Genomic DNA, 13,408 nt, shown 5'->3' with positions numbered 1-13,408 from the left:
TGAACAGTTATTTATATCGTATTTCATTGTTTTGATTGTTTTTGTACAAAAAAACTGATGCAAATATAGGGATTAAAGAAGTTCTTCGAATGACCGCTTTGATTGACATAATTATTTTAAATGGTACAATGATTTTTCTAGCTTTTTAAAAAGTTGTTATCAAATGATCAAACAATATCCTTCGATGTCAGAAATGTAGGTATGCAAAATATATCTAATCTCAGATTCCTAACTGTCCTACGGGCAACAACTACTCCATTGGCAAAGATAGGTAATTCTTTCTGATCTCAATTGAAGACCAAAGAGGCAGTATTTACCAAGTTCGGTCGCTACTAGTGATGTAACGAATATCCGCATTCGCATTCGTGAATATTCGTTTGATTTATGATATTCGCATTCGCAAATATCTTTAAATATTTTGCGAATATGAACGTGAAAGAAAAATACAGAATGTGAAAACAATATTAGGTAAATTAAACAAAAAAGTTAAGAAATAACTAACAACAGTCTAACCTCACAATTCACAAACTCATCTGAGCCGGTAGCGAAAACAAAACAAAATTCCAATCATACAAGAATACCGTTCTACCAACTTAACAATGCTAATTTCTTTAGCCTCTAGCGCCGCTGTCACCGGAAATATTATGTGCGTCGCGCGCGGCATATTTTGAATCATAAATAAACGGCGCTAGATTTAAAAACTGAATATTCGTATTCGCATTCGCATTCGCGAATGTCAATAACAGATGTTCGCATTCGCGAATGCTTAAAAACTGGCATTCGTTACATCACTAGTCGCTACACAGCAACTCGGCATTGAAATATTTGAAAAACTTGTTCCCATATTTATTTAGCCATACCTATATACAGGTCTCGTTGAATTGAACGTGGAGGTGGTAGAAATGTATACCTACGACCAGTTGAAGAATGTGTGCGCGGACAAACGCAGCCGCACTTGGCGACTGGGCTATAAATTTCAGTTGTTGACAAATTGCCTAACAGTGCAGTACAGCAATGCGGAATTATTTTATTGTTGATTATTTTTATTTAATAACTTTTCTAACCTAAACTAACAACCTTTCCTCATCCTATCCTGGCAAATGTTCATACCTTCGCGTTGATTATTGGCGAACAGTAATATATTTGAATGAAAATGTAAATGTTTTTTGATATGTCGCAACCAAAATTTACCATCAATATAATAGAATTGTTTGAGGACATAAATAATTAAAATATGTTGTTGGCCAAATGAATATACCTAATAGAAATTATATACAAATTATTATTTTTTACCTTCAGCAGAAAACTTTTTTAGAGACGCCTACTCATCATTAAATTTTTTTGCTAGGCGTTTTTATACATGTTCAACTGACTTCGGAAAAACTATAACAAGTGAAAACTATTTCACTTTCGTTTCAAACATTTATTATGAAAATAGTGGACAGTTAATCTATGAATTATTTTTTTAATCCAGTATTCACTAATCGAAGTTGTGGTAAAACCCAATAAAATGAGACTAAGTAATCTTTTTTACACTCCGTAGATTAAAACTATCAGCAATTTCAGAGAGAATTTACTTTTAATCACTATGAACAAAAACAAACAAAAATTTGCTGATGCAATTCAAATGTTTGCCGAGATAATTTGAGAACTACGTTGTATTAAAAAAAATTGTATTATAAATGTTTTTGACATAAATTTAGTATCATGGATCGACAAAAAATTCACGCTTATCAAATACGTCGGATTTTTTTTTGTTGATTTTACGATATAAAATTTAATGCAGAAGCTCGAAATCGTGTTGGAACGTGTTCCAAATCTTCGAACACCTCACCATACTACGACTGATTCTTTTAAAAAACATGCGTCAGTTGCCACCTGAAGTAGAAGAAGAAATTCTTAATGTCATCGAAAATGATGAAAATGCCGCTGGTTGGTGAATGGCTTCGCAGAAGATAATTTGCTTCAAAAAATTTTTTTTACCGCTTGATTGCTAATACATCAACTACTGTATTAGCCAGTAACGTTGCCGATGTTCTTCGGAATGAATGGCCTGTATATGTTTCAGGATGTTCTAGTTTCAAAAACTGTGGAATCTTATTAGGAATCATAGAAAGGGTATTCTTGCCGACTGGTTGGTTGTAACATCTACCTGTTTGATAGCGCATAAAAAAGCGTGAATTTTCAGTTTTAATTTCCAATCCAATCTTGATATATTTCTAGGTGAGAAACAGAACCCATACGAGAAATAAGTTATAAACACCTTGCTCGGGCGCAAAATCATCCTCAACTGGTAAATAATACTTACCTCCTTTATGGTGTAAATAATTATTTATTTTTGACAACTTTGAAGGCCTTTAACTCAAAAACCAAACATTTTTTATTTAACTTTTTTTCGTAGATCGTATCTATTTATCGTCGTGAATATGCAGTCAAATTGTCGGTGAAATTTGCGGACACCCTTTATGTTATAGCCACAACTCGTATTCAGTAACTCGGAATTAAAATACGTTTTAACCCTTGGGGCAGCAAGATTCAAAGAACCACCGTTATTTGAATCTGTAATTTATCAAGTGTAGGTATTATCTAATAATCGCTATAATGTTAGGCTCGCCGGGACGACGCGAGACTATCATTATCACTTTATTTTCACCTTGTGCAGGCCCGTAATTAGTCGTAATTAATTAAATAAACATCTGAAATTGTAGTAATCGCCGTTATGAAAGGCGCAGGTCGTGCCGATTGCCAGACAAGCGGGATAATTCGATTTTCTCCTTCACTTTTGACGATGACCTTTCCGCGACTTGTTTCGCAGCTCACGTTTCAATTAAAATAAAATGCACCGGGGATTATACGGAATTACGCCGGCACGAAATTCTGAGATTGTTTAGTATGTTCCCTGAATGACATCATTGTAGGTGGTATTGTTATAACACCCGGTATACTATACTAGACTCCGCTTCACAATCTGAAAAGACGGCAAACGTGAATACCTCGATATCTTTCTAGATATATTTGATATATTTATAATCAGTAGATGATTTCAATAAACGCAGAATAACGTTTCGGAATCTTTATGCCCGTGTACTTCTATTACTGTTCATTTGTTTATTTAATTTTATTTCCACGTTAATTGGTTAGTTCTATCTTTAGAAGACCGTGGAAAATATGCTCGAAGGTCTTAGTAATAGAAACGCTTCTTCGTTAGTAATTATGTTATTTCTTAATCCTTTAAAACATTGAAAATATGCCTGTAAAAATACATTGACCTACTTGGGTGTATATTAGAAATTAATATTATATAATAATAGTTATTAGATCAGCCTAACGAGTTGAGGGTAATTACGAGATTTATAGATTCTTTTGTTTATGTAATAGGACAATTCACACCATTGCATTAACGTTTTGAGATAAAATATATTGTCTGCAACCAGACCTGTTTGTTCAAATTTGGCAACTAATCTCAGTTGTTTCAGTCGGGGCGTTCCTTCTACCGAAAGTTCCACCTAATTTGCGCACAGTCTCAGCAACACACTCTCCATACTCCCTTTCTTTTGAGTACCTTAAATTATGAATTTACATAATCAGTCTAATTTATAAGAATAATAAGATACTAAGTATACGTCTTCGAGATGTTTATTTTAAAAGCAACGAAATTAGATAAGCAGGCGCGATTTACATAATAATGCAGTGAGATAAACGGTGTGTTTGCATTTGTCATATTCGCGATTATGACGACTTTCACGGCTCCTCGAAGAGGTTGAGCCCATCACAGAGGTCGTGTTTATTTATTACTTAAATTTAGAAATTTTGTTGCCAACTGCTTACTCCCAACAGCCACTTTCGCGAGACTGTAGAAACTGTCACAGTGATAGAATAAGAGATTGAGCGTTCTACGTCATATACAGGGTGTTCTGAGTAATCTGAAATATCGTAAGGGTGATTGCTCGGGTTATTTAAACATTACAACTTCAGCAAATTTATTAGGCATAATTCGATTATTTATCTTATGGAAAACTACTAAAATATGTGTAAATAACATGCGCCTGTACTTTACGGTTCAATATTACAAAGGATGTATTCTGCGTAGATAAGCAGATTACTATCTACATATCTATTTTTACGCTCGCAAAAATTTTTAACAATGTTTTGAATTATTAAACAAATGGATTTATTGATAAATATGTTATTTGAATAGATAAATTTATGATCTATAGCAAGCATCTTTGCCAAAATTTTGGAAACATTGTCGAAAATGTAATTTTTCGTATGCGTATAGTTTTGTCGAACTTTAAAAATAAAATAGATAATTTTTGCAGAATTTTTCCGTTCGAATACGTACATGTCCAGAGATGTGTCAACTAAACGTAAGAGTAGGGGGGAAGGGAGGTCGTAAATGCTAACAAAACATCACTTATCCTCGATAATTATGACTTTCAAGTAGTTATCTTCTACAAAATATGTATATACTCGATGAATAACAGTAGTGAATTTAAATATCGGAGCTGGGATTGCTGCTGGCGAAGTCGTAAAACCATTACGACGGCTACGGTAATTAAAATACTTGGAAGAAAGCGTATGTTATAACGCGTCACGAACGTAATCTGATGTTTGCGAAAAGGATAATTTATTGTTGTAATTGCTTGTTCAATAACGACGGTTGCGATAATTATATCTGCGGGACACACCGGGCTATTAGAAATTCCAAAACGACACTTTTATTCATTTATCTGACGTCGCGTGTCTGACATATCAGTTAATTAACTCGCGATATTAAACATGAATGCAGGTCGTTTCCTTATTTGGAAACTATTTAAAATATCTTGATGTCTAAACCATTGGAAGAAACGCGATAGTTCTTGCTTACTTAAAAATTAATCATAAACATATTTAATCTGTGTATCCAAAACTTTAGCTAGAGCATCTCGAAAATAGCCAACGTTTCGAATCGACTATGTAAAATTTTACGACACTCGAATTTTCATAAATAATTCGCAACGATGACGAAAGGCACCTGTCTGCCGTTATCAGAGTCAAGAAGACTACGACACAGCAGAAGACTGGAGTACAAAAGTTTTTCACCCTACTGGTGTTCGGAAACTATTACACTCCGACCAAGACAAAATCCTGCAGTTCCCCGAAACCACAAAAGAAACGTCGTAAGGCTATCACGACAATTTCGGCAGAAGGGTTTGAGCACTGGAGGTGTGGGGCGCCGTGGAACCGGTCTCGCGGAATCTGCAAGGAGATCGTTCGAACGTCGACCCAGAGAAGGTGGAATTATTAAGCCAAAACCAAGTTCCTGATGAAAGCGGCTGCATCGTTATCACTGCATATTCAAGTATTCATTATTTTGAATACAAATCGATATGTGATATTTTTTTAGTGCTTTTCGGTGTTTTGACAAATACTTCGTTGAGTCTAAACGGTTAATTAATAGTAGAACAGTGCGTTTAACCGAATTTCTTCACTAAAACCTGTTGTTGTTGTTAGTTCACTGTTACGTTATATATAACTTCGCACTAAAATTTAATAGCCGCCATGAAATGTCCCAGGCTATTAAGTTGCATTATGACACATTATCGGAATGTTTTCTCTGGGTAATAATGGTTAATTGGTCAGCATAACGTGTCAACCAGTTTTTAAGTTGTTGTCGCGCCTTTAGTTTTTCTTAGTTTAGTAGTATCTTGGTGCAGGTTAGTTTTTAATAAAAAATAATTATTTTGCGGCGCGCATATACAGGGTGTGCCATTTAACACTCCCGCTGCCGGGAACTGGGGTTGTTAGGTCCCGTGAATAACTTCAAAATGCAGTGCATTTTTTCCTATGGGGTCATTTAAAAAATACTGTACATCGGTACCCTATAGAAGACGTGACAGATTTGTATAATAAAATGTATGCAGCTACGGCGGTTTTAGATCGTGAAGAGCCTACAATGTCGAACTAACATCGTGTATTAATGCTGAAGGACGTAATTTTGAACATTTATTATAATCTTTATTTTAACTTACTTCAGAAACTACATCCACATCTCCGTTATTATTTTAAATAGGTATTTTCTGTTATTTTTTCGATAGTTGACCATTTATTGTGTTAGTTATTTGAAGCTATTCGAGGCACACCATGTATACTTTTGTATTTTCTATTAACAAAAAAGTATCGAGCCCATATCTTTACCTCAGATAAGTGTATCCATTTCAATTCACAATTTCCCAGTTTCACGCAACATTTTACGTTGCTTCGTTGTTCCGCAAAATCGTACATTTCAACAATCGTCAGTAAGACTTAAACACACAGAGTAGGTTACGTACAACGCATTGCTGCCAACCTCATGTCACTAAATATCTCCATTATCGCGTAATTTAAGAAGGTCGGTTATTTTCTGAACGGGCCTCGTATATCACATTTAGTTAAAAATATAACGTTAAAGTGATACGATAGATTTATGTGTTTCTCAATTGATTTAACTTATTTTTGTCGTTTGTTTTGTGTTAAATAATTGGTTTTAATTTAACTAGTAATCGGTGAAGTACAACAATTATACAATTATTAGGACTTTCTTTTTTTCCACTTGATCAAAATCACTCGTTAATCGATGGGACAAACAGTTTCGTGGATGCCGTCTAGAATAGCACAGAAAATATTTATAGAAAGTAAACATTCAAATGGATGTCGCAAGAAGTAAGTTAGGTTTACCAACAGTTGCCAATTTCAGTAATTTCCAATGAATATTCATTTGCACGATTGTTTGATTATATCCAATATTTGTTTAATTACAGGTGAGGATTTAAAAAATTTACATAATTTGTAGATTAAGTAACCGGTTATTTTTAAAAGAATTTCGCAAACATAATTCATTCTCATACAAACATAATTCAGTCTCATTTTAAATATTTGCGATTGTTTAAAAAACGAAGAAAATGAAAAATCATATAATGAAATTATAAATAGAATTCACATATTAATTAAATTAAAAAATTAATTAAATAAAATTTCAGTGTCCACAATTCTTCGTGTTATTAAACAAGGTGTATAGATCATTGCGTAAAGTGGATGCGAAAACAAAAATTTTAAAATATCGATGACGTGACGAGAGATGTAATTTGGCGGACAATTTATAATTTATATAAATGAAAAATATGTTGTTGGTCAAATGAACATATAATAGAAATTTTCTATACACAAATTATTATTTTTTACCTTTAGCCGAAAACTTTTTAGGGACGCCTATGAAACTCATTAAATTTTATTGCTAAGCGTTTTTATAAATGTTCAACTGACTTCGGAAAGACTATACTTTGTAAGCTCATTCATTGATACAGGTATATCAATTTTTTTATTTATAAAGCGAGACGTTTGTAAATTCATCAACAAGCGGAAGCGAAAAATAAAATATAAGACGTAAATATTTCGGATTATTTATTATTATACAAAATAGCAGGTTATACAGGAATATTCATATTTTATGCCCTTATTTCTTTACTTTCGAACTTAAAAAAAAAGTAGTACAGGCTACAGTTTTAGAAAATGTTCTTAGGTTTTCAAAGTAAATCCAATTGAATGTTTATTTCGAAGGAATAGTCTTAAGGCAATTAACTTATTAAACCAATAATGGAAATGAGATAAAATATGTAAAAATATACAAGGTGTTCTATTAAATTTGATGAATGATCCTGCATCATACACCAGCTTTAGGCCAACAAGGCGGTATCTGAAGGTTATCTGAAAGATTTCGTAAAAAAACTAATACGATTCACTACTACTCTGCGAACTTTAACTCGGTCCACCATTGAATTACATCAGCAATATCCAGTAAACAGCTAAAATCATTTGTCAATCAAATCACGAAAAACAGTTTCGAACTTATTAATTTTCATTATAGATGAGACGAACGATCTAAATTTTTGGATGTGTACCTACCCACATGCTTTGAGTGTAAGTGAGATATAACCGCCGAAAAATATGTTATATCTTAACTGTCAATGCTGCTCGATGCCTATTGATCGAAAACATTACTTTGTACCTACTGATAAAGAGCGACCTACTAATTTTACATGCGAGTAGCATTTGCTCACAGTATGTAAGTTTATAATACGAAATCTTCAAAACGCAACTGTGTTTATCAGACCTAAGTAATATTTTGGCGCAGAAGGATATGAGATCTCATTTTATGAACTCGATGAGAAAATTTTCGGTTTCAGGGCACTAACGCACATCTTGTCTCCATTTTTAAGAACCCAACTTTTTTTTAATAGGAATGTCTGTTAGTGTGGTTTGACAGGTTTGGATCGGGATGAGTCGAAACTGAAGATTTTTTTTTACAAACTATGTCTAAACCCTGCTGCTCCACTGTTATAAGATTATTTCTTTAATTTGTCCGCAGTGCCAAAAAACAATAAATTCATCATACACTTTTATAAATCATCCAGATTTCTTAAAAATTACTCCACATGACCGGAAAAGCGGAAGATCTATCTTACCTTCGAATCGTCGAAGTCCCGAACCTATGTAAACCTAGCTAGAAGCGTCTTAAAATAAAATACATCATTAATATTCGATTAGCGTCCCAGCCCCGATGCCCGAGGTCAAGGAAACTGGCGAGTTCGCAACGCTCGCGAAATCCTCGACATGATCTGAGGGAGAAGCAGCTCATTGAAGATTCATGTGGCAAATCTCGCGGACACCGCGGGTTGTTTACTTTAGGGCCGCTTTACGAAGCGGGCGTGGTTTTAAGGAAAACATATTTTAGCTATAACAACAGTTGTGTCGAGTGAAGCAATACTAGAACTCAAAAGAGTCATCTACATTCTGTATTGCATCATCTCCACCTAGATTACAAAGGCTACCAGATGTGACGGATATATTATTCGATAAAACAACAAAACGAAATGAAGCATAAGTAGCATTTTTGGTTTCTATGGCAAGAGTACCTTGGAAATCACTCGGAGTGTATTTGCTTTACTTGGGCAAAATTCAGAATTGGTTGGTGCCGCGTGTTTTGCTCGTCAACAGCGATTGTTTTTGTCCCACATTGTTATTGGAGACGTCTTTAAATCAACGCCAGGAACAAAGGACAACTTTTGTTTATCAAACACAAATTAATTTAAAACCTGAGAGTAGGATGCGCAGTGGTAAATTAGGGGAATGGGAAACGACACACATCTCATTTTACAGTCCATAATACACTTTTAATAATAATAAATAGACACCGGTCCTTCTTCGGCCGCCTACTTTAAAATTATTTAAAATACAGATTTCGTTTTAATTAAATTATTAAATTAAGCTAACAACTGTGCGCTCACCAACATCTGACATTTATAACTAAAGAGTGATTACACTTGGTTGTGACGTCACGAATGACTCAGGTGTGAGGTCTTGTATTATTTACATTATAGGTGGTGAATACGGTGAGAGAAGTAAAGGATTTGGTTCCCGAATGTAATTGTTATTTTCTTGTAATTGTAATTACAGTGCACAAGAATTGCTACCATTTTATTTTTTAAGCGTACACAGTAAAATATTTTTTGGTTAGGTATGACATTTTGAAGTGAAAATTTGCCAGTACCCGACGTGATAGCATTTCTTTCAACTTTTTTTAACTGTCATTTTCTAAGAATGAACATGTGTTCGTCGATGTATTCATCGTGTCTTCGTCGATGTATTCATCGTTTATTAATCGATGTATTCATCGTGTATTCATCGATGTATTCGTCGTGTATTCATCGAATCATCATTGTATTCGTCGTGTATTAGTTGATGAAAATTGATTTAGATTTAAAATGAGATATTTTGAGATGTTTTTCAACAAAGTATAAAATAATTATTTGTGTGGCGAACAAATTTCTTTAATTTATACATAGTATAAAAGCACAAAATAAAATAAAAACAACGTGGCCAATTAGACCCCAATTTTAAACACTGGATTAAAAAACCTTTAGATTATATTTGCATTATATAAAATATTCGACTAAACATTTAATTGTTAAATTATTAAATGAGTCAATAATTTTGTGTTATGGGGCCTCTAAAATATTATTTAATGATTAGTGTCTGAAGTTGATTAATTTAATTAATTTGGATTTGCCTTTTAAATTAAAAGATTTACAAATTTTTGCAAATTGCCGATTCATGATAGCTAAACAATGTTATTCAAGAAAGTCAAACTGAAAATAAAATTGATTCCAAAAATGTGAGCACAGCTGCGCTCATAAAATTTCGTTTATCTTCACATAATCAGAAAAAAAAATAGAAATGATTATTTTTAAAAAACTTTAGCACTACGTTTCTCAAAAGGACAATTGTTTATTTAATAAACATTCTGAAATTAGAACGAATGGTACTTTTATTTTTGACAGTTTACATACAGTTTCAACAGATGTAATATAAAAATACTCAAACAAAATAAAAAGGTTTAATGCAAGTTTAGATTGTTAACAAGTCCAAGATAGCAAACGCCATAACTTCAAATTATAGAAACAAACGATTTATGTCGATATTGAACATAGACATGCAGCATCTTGTTTTCCACTGCATCGTTGACGACATCAGTAACAGACCTGATCAAACCACTGTTTTTCTCGTAGATTAATAGAGGTTGCAATTTCTTCTCTATATGGCAATGTCTAAGGAACATCCTGTGCAAACGCCGCTCACAGAATATGTAATGTAAAGCAGAAATCACCCGCAGCAAAGACAGGAGATGGACTACAATCTAAGAACGACCTTGTGTTATGCAGGCAGCCACAACTTAACCAATCGCCAACTACCAGTTTTTTTTTCAAATTAAATTCAAAGCCAATTAATGATGTCTTAAGGCACAGCAGAATACATTACCACCGAACCGTTTAAACAAGGTACAACTCTGTTAATTTAATTCAATGGTCGGACAGAAAAACATTTAATTTTCATTGAGCTATTAACGTTATTGTGTTTTGATTATTATACGGCTTCGACCCTAATCGTCTTCGGTTCTTTGCGGCCACTTACGACTATGATTAATATAATTCGCTGTTAACTGGGACAATTGGTAGCTAGTACAAACGGCAAATTATCTAGATGGAGCTATTAATATTATTGGCCGATAAGCAATTAATTTAAGATGTAAATAAATCGAGAATTGTAGATAACTAGTTTTTTTGTCGCTGTCACTGAGACTGAGTATTTTTACTACTATTTCGTTCGGTAAAACAAATTAATTAGATATTTATCCAAATTAATGATAATTTTAGTTACGCTTTAGAATGTTTATACTAGTTTTTACTTTAAATATTTAAAAAATCGGTTACAAGAAGACGGAAAGAGCAAATAGAAAACCGCAAGCGTGGATCTGTATAGCTATAATGATATAGGTTGACAAATTCATTGAACTTTTAACTGAATTGAATCATACAGAAAATTTGGCGTTGTATCGGTTGCAGGCGTAAAAATTAGCATATTCCATTTGATATTAAGATGACCTTAGTTTGACCTTCCACCTTGTGAAGATCAGATCCAAGGTCAGCATTGCGTTTAACATTCAAATTCCACCAAAATTTGCTTGAAACATTTTCATCCACAATTCTGTCTTGTCTAGTTATTTGTAGAAAATAAGTTTGATCTTCATATGACCTGCAATAAAAATGTTGACCTCTATTCGGATATAAAATTTGACACTATCGGTTGCTGTCATAAAAATTGGCATTCCATTTAATATTTTCAAGTTGACCTTGGTTGACCTTGAAAGTTGAGGACAAAGTCAAATCCAAGGTCAATCTTAAACTTATCTTTTATCTTACTTTTTTGATAGAATTCGATCCTGAAAAGTTAGCGGGGGGGGGGTTAGGACTTTTTAGAACAACTTGCATATGTCGGTGCTTTGTTTTTTTAATTTTATCTAATCGTAAACAAAATGTAATTAAATTTGGAATTTTGAAATGTGGAAGGGTTGATTTTCTAAACATATATTTTGTCTGTAGAACCACAAATATATCACAGAAAGTGGGTAATTCATTATTTAACTAATGACACTAATTCGATTCTATTCTTCAGTGTGGCAAGCTGCCAAATTAAGCAAAAAAAGTTCTAGAAATATCTGTAAATATCATTGTATCTGCTACTTTCGTTTCATTACTAGGGCTGTCAGAATTGAGCCGCGGGACATAGGCGTACGCGTTATTTTTTAAAAAGCAACAAATTAAATTGTCTACGATACACCACCATAAACACAAGCGGATAGGAATACACCAAGCTGGTGAAACGGGATATTGTGTTATAATGTAATATTGATCGTATTGTTTTAATTTTACCGAAATAAGAAATATTACTGCTCCAAACAGAATTACTGATCATGTGGCTTCTAAGCATTTATGAAGTATGATAAATACTTTATAACTGTCTTCAATACCGTTAGTTCTATTTTTAAATGAGTCAGGTTTGATTTTATTTACCATACGTACAAAATATATAAGAGTTTGTTTCAACTTGTGCCAAATAGATGTCGGAAAGGTGCTAATAAATTTTTAACGAGAATAAAGGTTAATTATTTAATACAGCGCTCAATTAACTAAATTTTTCCTACCTATGCACTTCACACAACTCTTCAATTATTACTATTTCCAACACAATACAGCCTTAGATCAATTAAGACACAAATAACTACAAATTTCTTGGGACGTATATTTATAATGAATATATGTAAATATTTATATACATATATCTCTTTTCATGAGATACCAATTTTCAATCCATTTGCTACCCCTAGAAATAATTTGCGGTACTTAGTAACCTTATTTCGGAGGATATCTGTCAAATGAAAGACTTCACGAAATGGAAACGCCGAATACCAAATGATAATAAATAGTATATTAAATAAATATATTTTTCTTTTAAATTTCGGAATGTGTTGCCCATGAATTATTTATTTTCTTGTACAGAAGCTTCACATATTGGGGTAGTTTTCCGCTATAATAAATTGTCCGCTATTTATTCAACACAAATATAACGACTGAGAACTTTGATATCATAGTCATATAACACGATTAAAATGATAAGCTGCGATAATTGTATTGTAAACATTATGTGAACTGCTTGGGAGAAAATTTGATGGTTGAAAAATTTGTTGTAAGTTTGATTTGTACTCTATTCAGATCGCGATGGTTCGTTACCGCCTGGACTAGATTATTGACGTCATTTCAGAAGTGACATAATGTATGTATCTGGGCAAAGCAATAAAACGTTTTACGTATAGAGTGAACTAATTAGAAATGTAAAAAGGAATAATGGAAATTAGTTTCTTTTTTACTTAATATGTAATCTTTCGTCATAATACATAATTTAATAGTGCGACACATGTTATTCTGGAATGCAAGGTGCAAGTACATATTCTAGTGTTTGGAAAACAACTACTCTAGAATAATTTTACGAAATAGTC

General features: G+C 33.1%; 1 protein-coding gene across 2 annotated transcripts in view; it reads left to right on the top strand.

Annotated features, from left to right (window-relative positions):
* The window catches only part of LOC108913052 (RNA polymerase II elongation factor Ell), a 119,032-nt gene that overhangs the window by 53,527 nt on the left and 52,097 nt on the right, over positions 1-13,408 (top strand). The gene's annotated exons all lie outside the window — the stretch shown is intronic.

Source organism: Anoplophora glabripennis, unplaced genomic scaffold (assembly GCF_000390285.2).
Source record: "Anoplophora glabripennis isolate ALB-LARVAE unplaced genomic scaffold, Agla_2.0 scaffold1, whole genome shotgun sequence".
NCBI lineage: Eukaryota > Metazoa > Arthropoda > Insecta > Coleoptera > Cerambycidae > Anoplophora > Anoplophora glabripennis.
Note: the sequence above shows the minus strand (reverse complement) of the source record. Positions and strands in the feature narration are given on the sequence as shown.